This window comes from Coenobita brevimanus, chromosome 90, assembly GCF_032717465.1.
Source record: "Coenobita brevimanus isolate Jiangsu-jjx chromosome 90, ASM3271746v2, whole genome shotgun sequence".
Lineage (NCBI taxonomy): Eukaryota > Metazoa > Arthropoda > Malacostraca > Decapoda > Coenobitidae > Coenobita > Coenobita brevimanus.
This window is the reverse complement of record NC_137043.1, coordinates 10,355,689-10,373,428: the sequence shown is the minus strand read 5'-3', so window position 1 is coordinate 10,373,428 and position 17,740 is coordinate 10,355,689.

The window sequence follows — 17,740 nt, the reverse complement described above, 5'->3', positions numbered from 1 at the left end:
CTCCTTTGCTGTCAGAGTGACATGTTTTTCTTCGCCATATGGCTCTTTCAAGTTAAATATCAGCTTTCATGTAGTCTTCATTCTTCTATCGGCAAGGATGCGTTAGGTATGGTTAAGTGAAATTAGGACTCGTTAGGTAACGATATATAGGCTATGCTTGGTTAGTAAAGTTAGGCTGGCTATATTTATCTCAATATTTCTACGCCAACATTTTTGGAAACTTCCGCAAATATTGTTATTTAAATTTACTCGTTTATCTTCTTTTTTATCTTGTGTGTGTGTGTGTGTGCGTGTGTGTGTGTGTGTGTGTGTGTGTGTGTGGAAAAGGTATGATCAGTGATGTGGGGTAGGCGTCGCTGAGAGGCTTAAAGTTAACACGTAAAAATATTCATCAGTGCGAAAATACGAAGAACCTGATCGTCTATGGTATACTAAATGAAGTAAATTGATACATGTACAAACACACAACAAAACATAATATCCTGATCAGTTCGGAAGGAATTTCCTGAGGTTGTTGCTAATGCTGCAGTTATTAAGATAAAACTGACGTCAAACGCTTACCACACACAAACTCCCGATATCCCGTGCTACATTAAGCCATGAGATATACGCCGACTATGTAAATGGCGAGAATTACGTGTTCGCGTGACAGCTAATGATACACACAGGAACATTTGGCTTGATGGTGACGTTTATGGGTGTTCAGGATCATATACCGACTGAATGTGGCTTCTCGGATGTGGAGACTGCCATCAGAAGTCCATCAGCATTATTATTTGGTGAAAATGTATAACCGTAATTATTTTTACCCATAATGGTCTGTACCAGAGGAGATAAACCATCAACATATGACTAACAGAAAAACGAAACACACCAGTAGACGTCCCGAAATAATCCGTGAGTGGACACATGATTAATATTACGGTAATTTTAGTTCGATAATGCTTTGTCATCATTCCCTTTGTCCAAGCTATACATAGGGTAGTAAGCCTGTACCCGAGGTTTTGAAGCACCTACGACACTCCAACAGAATGCTTATTTATAGCAGGCATCATACGTCGCCAGCCACTTGAAAATAATAATAACCTCAAGTGTGATGAGCAAGGGATACCATGTAAAACAGTTTCATGGTGTGGTGGGTATTTCCTGACATGAGAATGGGGCCATACGGAAGAACAGTTAAATGTTTGTAGCTAATTCACGGCCACATACTGTTACCTACAACAACTGGGATGGAAAGAGCCACCCACACAGTTCTCAGCCCACAAACCTATCCACACCACCACCAGCTTCTGTTCCCCTACCTGTATAATAATGGACCGTTCTCTGTTTGTGTGGGGGTTTATCGAGCTACTCCACCTAGACGAGTGGACGGGTACTGATGAAACTGTGCAGAAACATTCTCTAGTGCCTCGGATTTTGTATAACCCTTATGTTTTCAAAATTCAGAAAAATATTTCATTTGCGAAATTAATAAAGTCACACTTCTATGGATTGCTTTTACTTTCCTCATACTTGTATATACTTAGTTTCTTTCACACTCCCGAAAAATAAACAAAGTGTGACGGACCCAAAGAGCATAGGCCTTACGCGAGTGCCGTTGAAGCTAAGTAACACAGAGGAACCTATCAATATTATACGAAAATGCAGATGATGCAGTTGTTGCTGTTTCCATTTCATCATATTTGGAGTGTAGCAACATGTAATTTCCCATCTTTGAATATGTTTTACAACTCAGGAAATGATATCAGAAAACAATCTCTCTCTCTCTCTCTCTCTCTCTCTCTCTCTCTCTCTCTCTCTCTCTCTCTCTCTCTCTCTCTCTCTCTCTCTCTCAACACCTGCACTCCCTCACGCCACAAATAGCTGGTAGTCAGAGTTCCATCATAACTTTTTCACAAACTACAGCGAGACTGAAGGCATCTGGCATCACACACACACACACACACACACACACACACGTGTAGTTTTTTGTTTGCTCGTGTGTACTGCTCTTGCTGTTGACATTTTTGCTTTTGGTTACCTTTCTATTATTATTAACACCTCATACCGTAATCATTTTACATGTAAGCAATACTTCTTAAAATGGAACTGTGTATCATGCACATGTTCAGGCACACCCACTGAGCATTTCAATAACTAGTGCAGTTCAAAGGGCAACCGCAGCATAATCCTTCTTAGACTGTGATAGCCTTAGCTGTATATTGTGATTTAGATATATGAATGATCTGCGGTTTGCATCACCCGACAAGACATTACCAGACACACAGCTCACAGTACCTGCATATGACATGAGAAAGCATTTTCTCTAATGGTCCAAACGCCAGTGAGACGGAAATGTTAAAGAAAATATAAGGAGTGAAATTTATATAATATTGTTTAACTTCCTCCCCGCCAAAGTTTATACTACTTTCGTCCAGCAAAAAGTGAACATGGGTAGTTTAGGCGACTTCCCTGTTTGTGTGTTAATTTAGTGACAATCTCCGTGTGGTGTAACTTCTTAGATGTCTTTATTTCCTTAATAAGAACTATCTGTCTTTTCATTGCCAGACGCCTCAATCCCGTGAGGGGGGCCACAAACAAATCGTCTTCATGTCGCTGTGCCCCGCCATTTCACTGCCCTCCCCCTAGTTCACACACCTCTCTCTCATATACCTCTCCATCCCATCCCTTCACCTCATTCTCGGCCTGCCCCCCCCCCCTCTGCCCCTTCCACCTCACTCACCTACACTCTCCTCGTTAGTCTCTCGCTCTCCATCCTTTCCACATGGCCAAACCATTTCAGTGTATTTCTCCTAACACTTTCTATCACCCGTATGTTAGTGCTATTTTCAGCATATTTTCTCTTTGCAACAACTCTCTTAGTTTCGCGTATTTCTTTAACTTTTCCCGGGTGCTTCTGCGTCTCATTTTTCAGCCTTAGCTCTCGTACAACAAATGCAAGTGGAATTTTCTTGACAAACTGCTCACTCCCCCCCCCCCTCTCTCTCTCTCTTTCAGCTTCCTGAGCCACACTTTTTCTTCCATCTCGCCTCTCATATTTTCTGCTCCTTTTACACTGTTTTCTTTTTCCATGATCAGTTTTTTGTTGTTTGGTATTTGTAATGCTTTTGTCATTTTAACCTTCATATTCCTGTTTGATATTTCCTGAGCCGGATGATGCAGTTTGATGCTGGGAGGAATGACATAAAAGACGTCATCGCTCTGAAGGGGTTCGAGTGCAATGGTTTTAACTCCTGCACGTCAAGGGTTCCACCACAAGATGAATTTAAAGATCGTCTGGCAGTAGCAAGAGTAAAATATATATTGGTTTATGTTGTTCAAGTTTGCCCATGTCGGTACATATCTATCTATCAAACAATCGATCTATCTATCTAGCTAGCCAGCTAGCTGTCTCCATCTGTTTATTTATTTGTTTATTTATTACTTGTTTTTATTTGCATTTCAAAATGCATTAATATATATTAGAAGGGACATTTCGAAATTTAGTGGCTATGAATGGATTTCTTTTTATCTCTTATTTTAAAAAATCTTTCCTGAAGTGCATAAAGTTTGATAAAAGACTATTGTGCCGAGAGGTTTTTAACCATTATTTTATTTTTTTTTTTTTTTAGTTAAAACTGTTTTCCTGTTTTCTTTCTATATATTTCCTCCCTTCCTCCCATCCTTTTTTCCACTCCCCTCCTCCCATTCATTTTCTTGCTTGTTCGTTCACCTTCCTCCTTATTTTACTTTCTTCAGCCTGGCCTTGTTTTGCTCTAAGCCTTACTGTCCCTGCTCGTCCCATCATGTCTTATACAGTGCCCCGTACTACACTTGATGACCCTCGCCCCGATATTACTCTCCCTTCTTTTTTTCCTCTGTTCTCCATCTCCTTGCTCAAACTTCATCTCACCATTTCCTTCCTCTCATACATTTATTCACCCCTTTACTCTTCCTTTCCACTCCTTTCCATCTCCTTCTCTGAACGCTTCTCCTCATCCCTGTCTTTCCTTTCACCTTTGTCCTTCTTTCCACTGCTCCACTGACACATTTCATACTAACAAGCTTCCAGGTGATCCTCTACTAGTCTACTCTTTGCATTCCTACTTCCCTGCCTCTCCCTTACACCCTCTCCCTGTCCATTTTATCTTCTAGTCTTCTCCAGTTCTCACTTTTTACAGCCCTCCTTCCACCAATCTTAGTTACACTCTACTGTTTTTCCCTCAGTACTATTATGGTTTACTCAGACACTAATCTCCTTACTTTTACTTCAGTTTTCCTACAGATATTCCTTTAAATATAAATTCCCATTCTCTGCCGTTTGCTAACTCTTCCATAATATCACCTCTTCTTTCGCGACTAATTCGTAGGTTTCCTGTTCATATATAGGAGATGGTAAAGGTGTTTGTAAGCCCTTATTTTCTGGCAGACGTTTGCCACACCTGTCCCGCTGTGTTTGGCTTCTATGACTCCCTGACGAATGCGCTTTGTCATGTGGAATGCACGTTAACGATATCAAATACTCATAACTGGTCCATTTATAACAGTCAGAAATATAGAGCTTGTGTGCTTTTTCTTCTTACATTATAGTTTACGGGCAGTCAGTATCCTTCAGTCTTCCAGTACTTTCACTATAATTGCTGTATACCTCTTTAACCCCACTTTCATTCATCTCTGCCATTCATTTGTTCAATTTCCATTTCCAGTTCAAGTAACAATTCACTCGCCTTCCTCTCTTTTGTGATTCCATTTCCCTGCACTCACGCATACATTTCCATTCTACCTCCTTATCGGGTAGGTTCTGCCTCTATCAGTATCTCACACGCTAATTGTTACTTTATTTTCACTGGCCCAGAATACTTCGTGAAACCTCTTAATCCTAAGCGACTTATTTAGGACGTATCCCCTTAATAATGCCGTCTATTATGTGTAAATTAATAATTTCCACATACAGTGCACCACTACTGTGAAAGTGGCTATAAGTTTGGGGGTTATAAAAAATCGCTGAGGATGAGGTGGTGTGAAACCTCGTAGGGAAACAATAATTGAACCCTGCGTCATCAGCTGCTGGGGGTATTGCTGGCTGCATCCTTTACTGTGTCATGGCACCGCTGGTGTCACAGGTTACCAACGTCACCACCACACTCAGGTTCAGGCACGTCATGGCAACAAGCGCGTCACCACTCTGGCTTACACCAGTTTAGCAGAAACATTTCAAGGTGTTAAAGTGAGATATAGCCTTCACTGATGTCTTTGTGTCTTTACTACTTGGGGCAAAGTGGTATTTGGTGGCAATCATCATCCACTCACTTGATGTAGTGCTGCCTACTTTTTCATTTACATTTATCATTCTGTCTGCTCCTGCCCTCACTTCTTCCTACTTCTGCCTTTCCCTCCTGTCATTTTTTATTACTCTTCTTTCAGCTTCAGGTGGCTCTACACTGAGTGACAAAGCTAATGGTTCCTTTAACCCAGGAAACCATTTACTATATTAGGTGGTAACCATGTGACCAGATCACGAAGTGAAGTGGAGTCTCCTATGGTGCCCTTGTTAAGTGGGTGGAGAAACGCAAATGTGGCATCCACCCAGGCACCAAGCCTCCACAATTTTCTCCGTGCCTTGCAGTGGCCAGGCGCTGTCAACCACGTGGGAACATGGGTTCACTTAATGTGACGGCCATGCAGGGGTGATTGCGTGCCTTTGGTTGATGGGTCAGCTCGCCAGACAGACTGAGAGTGATCAGCAACAACTACTACTTCACGTCTCACTTAATATGAAAGAGTTTGTCTAATGGAAACAATATTAAGATAGAGCAATGCCACATCATAGTGCGCTGGTTGATGAAATAGTGTAAGTATTAGCCAGAGAAAATTATATGGAAAGAAATATTGGGAAAACAAAAGTAACATGTAAAAATGTCATCATATTGAAGGGTTATCAAGGGTTTTCTTCGTTGTTATATGAAAGGCCTTTTTAGTATCTTTTTTTTTTTGTAATCATGTTCTGTTACACATTATCAAGTGGTGTTATATTTCATTCACACAGCATCTCACGCATACGTCAAGCCAAGACGAAATGGAAACTTCACAAGTTGTCTCAACATTTGGCCTGATCTTTGGTACACTTAAAGGTTGCTAGATGTAAACAACTTGCGTCCCACATTACAGGGTAAAAATAGATTCGATGCAGGGAGGCCTTGTGGCCTAAAACGTTGTCTCTTTTGAAGAGAGGTGGAGGTTGCAACATCTCGTCAGATATTAGTCTCATAATTATCTGCCTTAACCATTTGCTGTCTAAATCCATAAGTCTGTTTTAACCATTTTCTTAATTTCTCCTTTAAGGGAAGTCAGTAGCGCGTTGGTTAGCACATCCAGGCCACGAAAGAAGATATCGAGACTACTCAAGGTACCCTTTGAGTGGTCTTTGTTTACCCCTTGTCCCTGTTCACCGAGAAGTATAACTGGAGATCTGGATGTAATACTAATCCTTGCCAATTGTGTTCTAGAGGAAGATAGGCACTAGGCAGACATTGATTTTCTGCCTAAATGACCTTCGACCAGTCCACAGACACAAGTCAGAACCATCGTCTTCTTCCTTTTCTTGTTCGGAAACCATCGTGAAAAAGTGCAGAATATCCTTGTCGTTAACTATAAGAGGTTTGTGCACTGGCAGGTAAACTTTACCTCCCGGTGGGCTCTGTCAATGTCCCCTTCGTTATGCACAAGGACTACCATTAATCCTATGAATTAGAACTCTCAAATGTTGCAGTGATAACAGTGATGGTGATGAGAGTTGTGGTCATGATGGTGGTACTGGTGATAGAGATGAAGTGATAATGGTGCTGGTGATAGTGAGGCTGTGGTCTGTGTGCAAGATATAGGTACACAGTTGTAAGCATGATATTCTGCTTCATGCAATGCTAGTAGCGGTTCGTTTATCATTAGTGTTGATATTAAATAAACAGTTGCTTTTTAATCTCAACAAAATTTTAAGTCCTAATGCTAACATCTCTCTCTCTCTCTCTCTCTCTCTCTCTCTCTCTCTCTCTCTCTCTCTCTCTCTCTCTCTTTTCCTTGTTGCTGAAAAAAAAATATTGAATTCAGCTTAGGAGAGGTGCCTCGTAACTGAAGAGGCTATACGATAAAGCCTTTTTAAATCGCTAGCAGAACTCTCAGCGGGTATCATTCATTTTAGAATAGAATCTTGAAAGGAATGGGTTCAACACAATCTCTAATAAAGCCTTCATCATTCCGAAACTGTTAAAGAAAGTAGCAAAAGAAATAATTCTTGTTTGGCCTGACAGCCTGGCAGAGGGGAAAGTCAGGTAATAAAACCGATAAGACTAAAGGGAAGAAACTCATTACAGGAAGCTCTAGGGATTCCAGTCAGAATTTATTGGACCTGAACTGATAATTCTTTTACAGGGACTTTATGCGCGGCTTAAGTGGATATAGCCAGAGAGAGAGAGAGAGAGAGAGAGAGAGAGAGAGAGAGAGAGAGAGACAGAGAGAGACAGAGAGAGAGAGAGAGAGAGAGAGAGAGGAATTTTCATTTGCTTCTGGCTTTTTATACACGATTTAACGCAAGACAGACGTTTCTTAATGGAGGGTTTACATAATCTATTCACTATTAAGAGATTGAATAACATCGTCTGGAGGCAGCAAAAAAACCCTAATGTTTGTAAAAATACCATGGCGCCGCAGAGCTTGCAGTAACTACTGGAGTAATACATCAGCCAGAATTGTTTACCTAATATCCAGTTTTATGCTCACAAGTTGTATGGACTTTATGTTTTTTTTGACGAGGGAGGGAAGAGAGGATTACTGTTCTCGGAAGGGATAAGTGGTTTAATCTTGTCTGAAGTTTTTGATAACGGAGCCGAGGGGATGCAGGAAGCGAAGGGGAAAGGAAGGAAAGAAAACCCGGGGAGATGCAAGAGGGATACACAAGGGGAAAAAGAATAAAAGAAAATTAGGGACGCGAAACGCAGCAGGAAACAAAATATGCACAGCAATGTAAATACGATTATGGTAGCTAAAAATGTGAACGGTGAGAGAGCTTCAGTGATCCATAAAGACACCCCCTCCAGCTGATCGTCTCACACTGTATAATGGCGTAGTGATACTGACAGACGGCAAATGATTAAGACACCAGACGGGGAATATAATTAGATGCAGTACACCCTTTCAATTCAAACCGGGAGACAGGTCCTCATGCCGTTTAAATTTTGCCGGTATTTTGGCTGGTGTCAAATGGTTACGAACGAGCCAGCGGGAGCGATGTTTACTTTAAGTCTAAATAAGCGGCCCGGCCTGACCCCAACCGTCTTGGCTAGTAAAATCTAATAACTTTAGTCTTATGTGATGTAGAGTTGAAATTCTTTTGTCATGTGATATCGCTCGATGTAGTGCTGCTGTCGGGTGTCTACCCTTTCCTCTCCTCCATCCTTCTTTCCTTCCATCCTCTTCTGTCTTTCTTTCCTTCACTCTTTCCTTGTCCTACCTACGAGTGACTTTACACTCCCTCTCCTGTCTTTTTTTCCTTCATTCTTTCCTCTTCCTTCTGCCTGAGGGTGACTACACTGAGTGACAAGCCAAAAGGTTTCCTGTACACCAGGAAACCATTTACTACGCTGGGTGGTAACCATACAACCAAATTTTGACTCCTGGTGGTTTAGTGGGTAATTATTGCGCTCCAATCGGATTGAGCCGGTGAAGGTTTATATCCAAGGGATGGTTGGAGTTGATTGCTCATGTAATGCCACTCAGGGATGAGTGAGGCTGGTCACTCTCATCTTAATTGTCGGGACCAACTGCCTAGCCCCGGGCTCCTACGCTCCTCATGGGGCAATGTAGGATTGGATAATGGATGGATGGATGGATGGATACATTCATTAAATAAATTTTGTTATAAACCAAAAACTCACCCATAAAGCGTAGCAACCCCTATGATTCTCGAGTTTTTCAAGGGAGTGTTCGGTTGTAATCGGTGAACGCCTCAATTGGGAAATCAAATTAAAAAAATATTTTCAGCCCTAACACTGTGTTTTTTGGCATATACTCTCACAACCAAATATAGGAGATTCCCCCTATATTTTTATATCAGAAAGAAATTGTCATAAGAAGGCTCTCGCTCGCTCGTCATGCGCTCACAAAGTGCACTTTGCTTGTATTACTAAACATATGAGAGAACTCCTCACGAGAAAGAGTGTTTAAAATCGCCTACATTAACTCCTCTCACTAAACAGCGTAAAGATGGAAGTTTCTAACTTTTGGAGCATTTTGTAAACATCTTTGATTTTTTTATCATTTTCATAATGGCGGTTTTAACTGCTCTCTCTCTCTCTCTCTCTCTCTCTCTCTCTCTCTCTCTCTCTCTCTCTCTCTCTCTCTTTCTTTTCCTAACCCCAATTTCTCATGTCCCCCGTCAGTGCAGCTTTTCCACGAACTTCCAGTGAATAGCGATAGCTTTCTGGAATGTTTTCTTTATTTATTTATTTATTTATTTATTTTTTAGTCATTTCCAAAGTTTGCAGAACAACCTTTCCTATAATGTGCCTCATACTTCACTGCACTCATAATCTTTCTTCTGAGAAATAATAGATTTGGAAACGGAATGCTGTGACGAAAATCAGTTGATAATGTTTTATTCCTTCCACCTGCAGTACGAGAGTTCAGGTATCATCAAGAGAACTTTGTAAATAATATTCTATAAAGATGTTCGTCTATTATTTTTCTCAGTCTTATAAGTAGGCAGTCGGCTGAATGACTCCACCCCAGTTGAGATTCAAGAACTGCCCGATGATATGAAGAATGCATAAGGATAATATCGACTGCCGGATGGAACATAGGATTTCGTAAGATCTGATACGAGAACGACTTGTGTGTGCAAGGATTTACTTAAATGTATTTATTCGCTATGAATCCAATGAATGAGAAACAATAAAGACATACTGAATCCCTGTATGCACAATAAAATACCACTGGGTTCATAACATGTTTTTAAGATGTATGAGAATCGTATTTCTACATTTGTTTGCTTACTGCATTAGTATTTGCCTGTGTACAAATCCGTTCTCTAATTATTGTCTTTCTCCCACTCACTGCCCACATCAGAGCTCTTACTCATTACTTGGTGATGCTGGGAACTTCAATACAGGTCACTCTCTCTCTCTCTCTCTCTCTCTCTCTCTCTCTCAGGAGGAATAAGAAAGTGACAATAACAGACATTTTCGAGGATAGAGAAGAACATGCACTTGTGGGAAAGTCTCAAAAACTCCCCAGGTAAGTATAAGACGCTTGGAGAGGGAGACATATTGAAGCAAGAGAATGGAGAGTGAGGTCCGTCTTCTCGTCGGGTATAAGGGGGCTTCCAAGCACCCCTTCCTAAGTTTCTCTTTATATATGTTTTTAACGTCGACATAGATTGCATGACTAACACACAATAATAAAGTAACGAAGCAGATTCAAAAATAAACCGTTAAGGAAGAGGTGTTAGTAAGCTTCCTAACCGCACAAGAATACCTCCGTAAAACACTGAAGGTAGCCAAGTGTTGGCCCAGATGTAGTGTGAGAGGAAGAGGTACGTAGGTAGGCAGGCAGATAATCAAGTAAGGAGATAGCATTTCCGTAATGAGAAGGAACAGTCTTACAACCAACACGTCGGACTGGAAAACGCTACGAAAGCCTTGGTCATTTTTTAATTTACACAGGGTGATTGACAGTGATGGCAGGTTAATACGAAACAGTTTTTACACAGTGCCTGTTTTCACTGCCAGATGTAAATTAAAGATAATCATTAAAAGTATGTACAGGTATGAGATGTTTGGGGGAAATATTACCTCTTCAATAAGTATATGCCATGTAAAGGCGAACTGTAGTTGTGCAGTTAATCACTTGGAAAAGGCGGCTTATTTAAGCAAGATTATGGGATCACTGGGAGGATGTAGCCACAAGCGCAGCATAAATCTGCATTCTGTATCGGTCCCAACATTGCTGGCTTTGCAAATAAGTGATTTCATCACACTGCCGTCGCAGCGTCGCATTTCTGACATTTATGATTAAAAAAAAAAAAAAATGGTGTGCATGCAGCCAGCGTGGAGGTGAGTGTGAGGCAGACGACAGGGAGTGTTGGAAATGTTTGGCAAACAACGACTCGCAGTTTGTTGGCCTGGAAGGAAGAGCTCTGAATGGTGCTGGGTGGAGTTTACTGAAAACTCTTACTGAGCAGCAACACTGAGTTAGGACAAGCGCGTGGCATTTTGGGGAGCAATATGCAGCAGTACTCGAACACTCCGAGACTTTCGAGGATGATGGAAAAGATCCCAATTTCAACCCTCTTCAGTATACATGTCGGACGGAAAAGGTATCCTCACAGCAAATTAAATTTTACTATGCTTGCATAATTACTCCGTTTGATAAATTTATGACAATGTAAAGCTAAACACACTAGTGTCTATGACTTCATATTCAATTAGCCCCTCATTACCATAACGTCTTTTATACTATATTCTTGTAATCTCCACTAGATTTAATTTAGCTCAGGAGAGAATTTTCAGACTGAAGAATTTAGTTATATTCATTATTTCTCTCTCTCTCTCTCTCTCTCTCTCTCTCTCTCTCTCTCTCTCGTATCTCCTGCCCTCCTTATTTAGTATCTCCTATTAATTTCCCTTCACCAGCAGGTCCATCGTCTCCATAACTTCCCTCGCCGTAACATACCCGATCTCCCTACCTTCCCTCTCCCCCTTGAGACTCGCTGCCTATCTTATTGTTACATGTGAATACATTTCCATCCCAGGCGAGTAGAAAATTTTGATACAGGACGATACACTCTGTTCCCTAGGTATATAATGTTATTATTATTATTATTATTATTATTATTATTATTATTATTATTAGTAGTAGTAGTAGTAGTAGTAGTAGTAGTATTTTTATTATTATCATTATTATTATTATTTCCTCTTTCCATTCCACTTAACCTTCCTCCTCCTCTTCGTATTACTACTACTACTACTACTACTATTATTATTATAATTATTATTATTATCAATGATGGAAATATAGGTCAAATACAAGGACATCAGCATAACACCTGGCACCACATAACCATTACGAGGTGTGGCGATCTAAATCCAGGTGTACCACTGTACAGTATACTGTTCCTCACTGCCTAGTTTTGTTCAGACGGAAAAGATTTATACTAAAATAATGAGTAGGTTCCACTTTCAAGAGGATATGAAGCAGTAAAACGTGTTGAAGAATATAATTAGGGCAGGCAGTTCAGGGAGTAACAATTCAGGACAACGAAATCAAGCCCAGAAAATAGGGATGAGGTAAAGTACCTTAGGTTAAAATGGTCAAATCATGAGGGACAGGACTGTGCCTCTGTGTCTTGATAATTATTATGGTATTCAGTGTGTATTTCCAGACCTATTTGATAAACTGGAAACCTGAAGTCTAATAACTAAGGTTAACTCAGAACTGTTCAGGTAGGAATGGAAAGGATTATGTTACAGCTGATGTCATAAACAGGCGAAAACGAAAGACTGTTGCTTAAGGGAAAAGAAAATAAGTAGAGGATGTAACCACTAAAGTACAACAATGATGGGCATGTGCTGCGTATGTCAGTGTCTAACAAGGAAACTACTAAGGTAGGTAGGAGGTTTAGTGATTACCGGTATATTAAATTCAGAAAAAGTTATTTACCCTTTTTGCAACTGCCCAGACTATTCATTGCTTTTCAGAAAGGATCTGGAATAGCCGAGTGAATTAAGACAGTATGTGGATGATGAATAAAGTGAATACTATTGAGAAAGTTACACCTTAACACAATGTGCAGGGATAGTAGGTTATATGAATGGAAAATATATATAAATCTTTGTTTCCTCCTTCCTACCGACCTTTTCCCTTCTTCCACCTTCCCAGTCTTTTTTCTTAGTTCACCTTTGGACCCATGTTGCCATCTTTCAGCCTGGCCATCTTTTCTTGACCTTCTGTTCACCATCCTTCTTCCGTGTCTCAAAACATCCCCCGGGCCACACTTTTCTTGGTGATCCTCACCTCTCTCTCTCCCTTTCTTTCTTTTCACACCTTCCGTCTCTCTCTCTCTCTCTCTCTCTCTCTCTCTCTCTCTCTCTCTCTCTCTCTCATCCTTACCCCAGTTTCGCAAGAGCCCCGTCAGTGCAGCTTTTCCAAAAACTTCCAGTGAATAGCGATGGGCCTTTGATTTTTATTTCTTTTCAACTGTTATTTCTTAAGTCTGTAGAACCATCTTTCCTTTGTCGTGCCTCATACTTCATTGCACTCATACTCACCCTTCTGATAAACAGTAGATTTGGAAACGGAATGCTGTGACGAAAATCAGTGAATACTGTTTGATTCCTTCCTGCTTCAGTACGAGAGTTCAATTATTGGAAGCTTTTAAATAATATTCTTTCAAGATGATTCAGTTTTTTTCCTCTCAGTCTTATAAGAAGGCAGTCGGCTGAATGACTCTACCCCTCATGAGATGCAAGAGCTGCCCGATAATATGAAGAATGCATAAAGATAATATCGACTGCCGGATGGAACATAGGATTTCGTAAATTTTGATAAGAGAACGGCTGTGTGTGCAAGGATTTACTTAAATGTACTTATTCGCTGTGAATCCGATGAATGAGGGAAAGTAAAGGCATACTGAATCCCTGTATATAGAATATATGACCACTGGGTTAATAACATGTTTTTTTTTTTTTTAAGTATTTTATAATCATAGTCCTATATTTCCTTACTAAGTCACTGTATTACTATTTGCCTGTGTAAAAATCCGTTATCTGACTATTTTCTTTACTCAACTCAGTACCCAGTTCAGAGCTCTTGCCCATAATTTGGTGATGTTGGGAACTTCAACACACACACACACACACACACACACACACACACACACACACACACACACACACACACACACACACACACACACACACACTGTCTGTCTGTCTGTCTGTCTGTCTCTCTCTCTCTCTCTCTCTCTCTCTCTCTCTCTCTCTCTCTCTCTCTCTCTCTCAGGAGAATGAGGAAGTAACAATAACAGACATTTTCGAGGATGGAGAAGCACATGCACTTGTGGGAAAATCTCAAAAGCCGTCCAAGTAAGTAGAAGACGCTTGGCGAGGGAGACATACTGAAGCAAGAGAATGGAGAGTGAGGTTCGTCTTCTTGTCGGGTAATGAGGCTTCCACGCACCTCTTCCTTAGCGATTTATTTTCCACAATACCCATTAATATCCTAAGTCTTGCTTCTTGCATGTTTTTAATGTCGACACAGATTGCATGAATAACACACAATAATAATGTAACGAAGCAACGTCTGAAATAAACCGGTAAGGATGAGGTCTTAGTAAACTTACTAACCACACGAGAATATTGCCTTAGGACACTGAAGGTAGCTAAGCGTTGGCCCAGATGCAGTGTATGAGGAAGAGGTACGTAGGTAGGCAGGCAGATAATCAGGTAAGGAGATGGCAATTCCGTAATGAGAAGGAACAGTCTTACAACCAACACGTCGGACTGGAAAATCCTACGAAAGCCTTGGACATTTTCTAAATTACACAGGATGATTGACAGTGATGGCAGGTTAATACATAATATTTTTTACAGTGCCTGTTTTCACTGCCAGATGCAATTTAAAGATAATCATTAAAAGTATGTACAGGTACGAGATGTTTGGGGGAAATTATTACATCTTCAATAAGTACATGCCATGTAAACCCGAACTGTTGTTGTGGAGTCAATCACTTGGAAAAGGCGGTTTATTTAAGCAAGACTATGGGGATTACTGGGTGGATGTAGCCACAAACGGAACATAAATCTGCATTCTGTATCTGTCTCAACATTCCAACATTTAATATATAGCGTAACATTAACTGCTGACTTGAAAGGCATCACATGGCCGTCGCAGCGTCGCATTTCTGATATTTACTCGTATAATTAAAAATCTGGAGTGTATGCAGCCAGCCCGAAGGTGAGTGTGAGGTAGACGCCAGGGAGTGTTGGAAACGTTTGGCAGAAAATTACTCGCAGTGTATTGGCCTGGAGGGAGGAGCTCTGAGTGGGTGAACTGGGTGGAGTTTCCTGAATACTCTTACTGTGCAGCTTTACTGAGTAAGGAGGAGCTTTTAGCATTTTGGGGGAGGAATATGCAGCAGCACTAGAATATTGCAAAACTCTCGAGGATCATGGAAAAGATGTTTACAGGGAACTGTGTTTCAGAACCCAACTTGTATCCTCTTCAGCATCCAAATCGGGCGGAAGATGTATCCTCACGGCAAAATTTTAATACGTGGGTATAATTCCTCCGTTTGATGAATTCATGACACTATAAAACAAAATACATTAGTGTCTATGGCTTCACATTCAGTTGGCACCTCATTACCGTGACTTCTTTTAAACTGCATTCTTGTAATCTCCAGTCAATTTATTACAGCTCAGGAGAGAATTTTCACTACCGGAGAGATTAGTTACTAGGTTCATTATTCCTCTCTCTCTCTCTCTCTCTCTCTCTCTCTCTCTCTCTCTCTCTCTCTCGTATCTCCTACCTTCTTTAGTTACAGTCTCTCCTATTAACTTCCCTTCACCACCAGGTCTATCGTTTCCAAAACTTCCCTCACCGTAACATTACCCGATCTCCCTACCTTCCCTCCCCCTCTTGAGGCTCGCTACCGCTCTAATCGTTTGATGTGAATACATTTCCGTCCCCGACGTGTAAGAGATATTGATACAGGACGATACACTCTTTCCCCTGGGCGTATTATGCTATTATTATTATTATTATTATTATTATTATTAATATTATTAATCTTTTATTATTACATTCTTTTCATTTTCCTCTTCCCCCTCCTCTTAACCTTCCTCTTCCTATTGTTATTGTTATTATTATTCTTATCATTATTATTATTATTATCATTATTATTATTATTATTATTATTATTATTACCGTAAAACACCGTAACTTCGGACAGCGCCCAAACTTCGGACATTTTGCGAAAAAATGTAATAACTGAAGTTTATTGGAAGAGAGTGCGATATTTGCAAAAATAATGATATGGGTAGGTAGGGTAATCTTCAAAGATTATTATGTTTAAGTCCTATTAAACTAACTTGAATATGTGTGGGTGAAAAAAAATTTATGAATCAAATGGAAAAAGAATCGGCCTTTTTTAACCCTGCAAAACTTTGTTCACACAGAACAAACAGTTTCAATCGTAAGAACGTGATTAGTACGATTATATGTGGAAAAGTGTTGTAAGTACTGGGCAGGAAACAATTTTAAAATATATACAAGCATAATCTTGCTATGACTGTTTTAATGAATATTTCTTTATTTTACAGAATTAATTCCTATATTCGGACAGACAGATTACTGGAAAAATACTGACTATAGGTGTGTGTGTGTGTGTGTGTGTGTGTGTGTGTGTGTGTGTGTGTGTGTGTGTGTGTGTGTGTGTGTGTGTGTGTGTGTGTGTGTGTGTGTGTGTGTGTGTGTGTGTGTGTGTGTGTGTGTTATACAAGCACAGGCCTGTTTGGAAAGTGTGTGTGTGTGTGTGTGTGTGTGTGTGTGTGTGTGTGTGTGTGTGTGTGTGTGTGTGTGTGTGTGTGTGTGTGTGTTATACAAGCACAGGCCTGTTTGGAAAGTGTGTGTGTGTGTGTGTGTGTGTGTGTGTGTGTGTGTGTGTGTGTGTGTGTGTGTGTGTGTGTATTACAAGCACTGGCCTCTTAGGGGAGTGTGTGTGTGTGTGTGTGTGTGTGTGTGTGTGTGTGTGTGTGTGTGTTTTCAACCACAGGCCTATTTGGGATGTTTGTTTCTGTGTGTGTGTGTGTGTGTGTGTGTGTGTGTGTGTGTGTGTGTGTGTGCGTGTTAGTGGGTGTGTGGGTGTCATTAGAACCAGTAAGAAGTGTTTAACATTATATTATTTCAGTATGCATTTGTTGAGTCAGTGAGGGAGAAACTTGATAATTAAGTGAAGATTTGTTTTGGAATAAGAGATGAGTTCCCCTTAGTTTGGAATATATGCCAGGCATTTTCATATAATAAAAGTTTCTGAATAGTTCATGGTTATATTTATGACCAAGATACCTCACTACAATGTGATATGATATATCTTAATGTGATCTCAATCTATGAGCTCAAAAAAGATATTTTTGGATATTTCTCTTTATATATGTATAACTTGGGCCACGAGTGCCCAATATATATATTTTTTTTACATTTTTTAAAACTTCTAAAGTGTCTGATGTTTGGACAGTGTGTCCAGAGATAGGTGCTATTAACCATTCTCATGTTTGAAGGGCAAATACTTGGATGTCCGAAGTTTGGAAGAGCTGTCCGAAGTTAGGAAATTTGTTCCTAACTTCGGAGACTTGAAATAAAAAATAACCGTGGCTATTTTTTTTATTTTTTATTATATGGATTCAGTAGGTACTGTCCCTGGCTACCACATGACACCAACAGAGATAAAATTGCACCATTTTACACAGAGTTATTCATTAAAACACATAAAAAATGTCCGAAATTAGGGTATTCTACGGTATTATTATTATTATTATTATTACCGATGATGGAAGGTTGAGTCAAACACAAGGACCTGGCACCACATAACCATAACGAAGTGTGGCGATCTAAATCCAGGTGTACCACTGTACAGTATACTGTTCCTCACTGCCTGGTTTTGTTCAGACGGAAAAGATTTATACTAAAATAATGAGTAGGTTCCACTTTC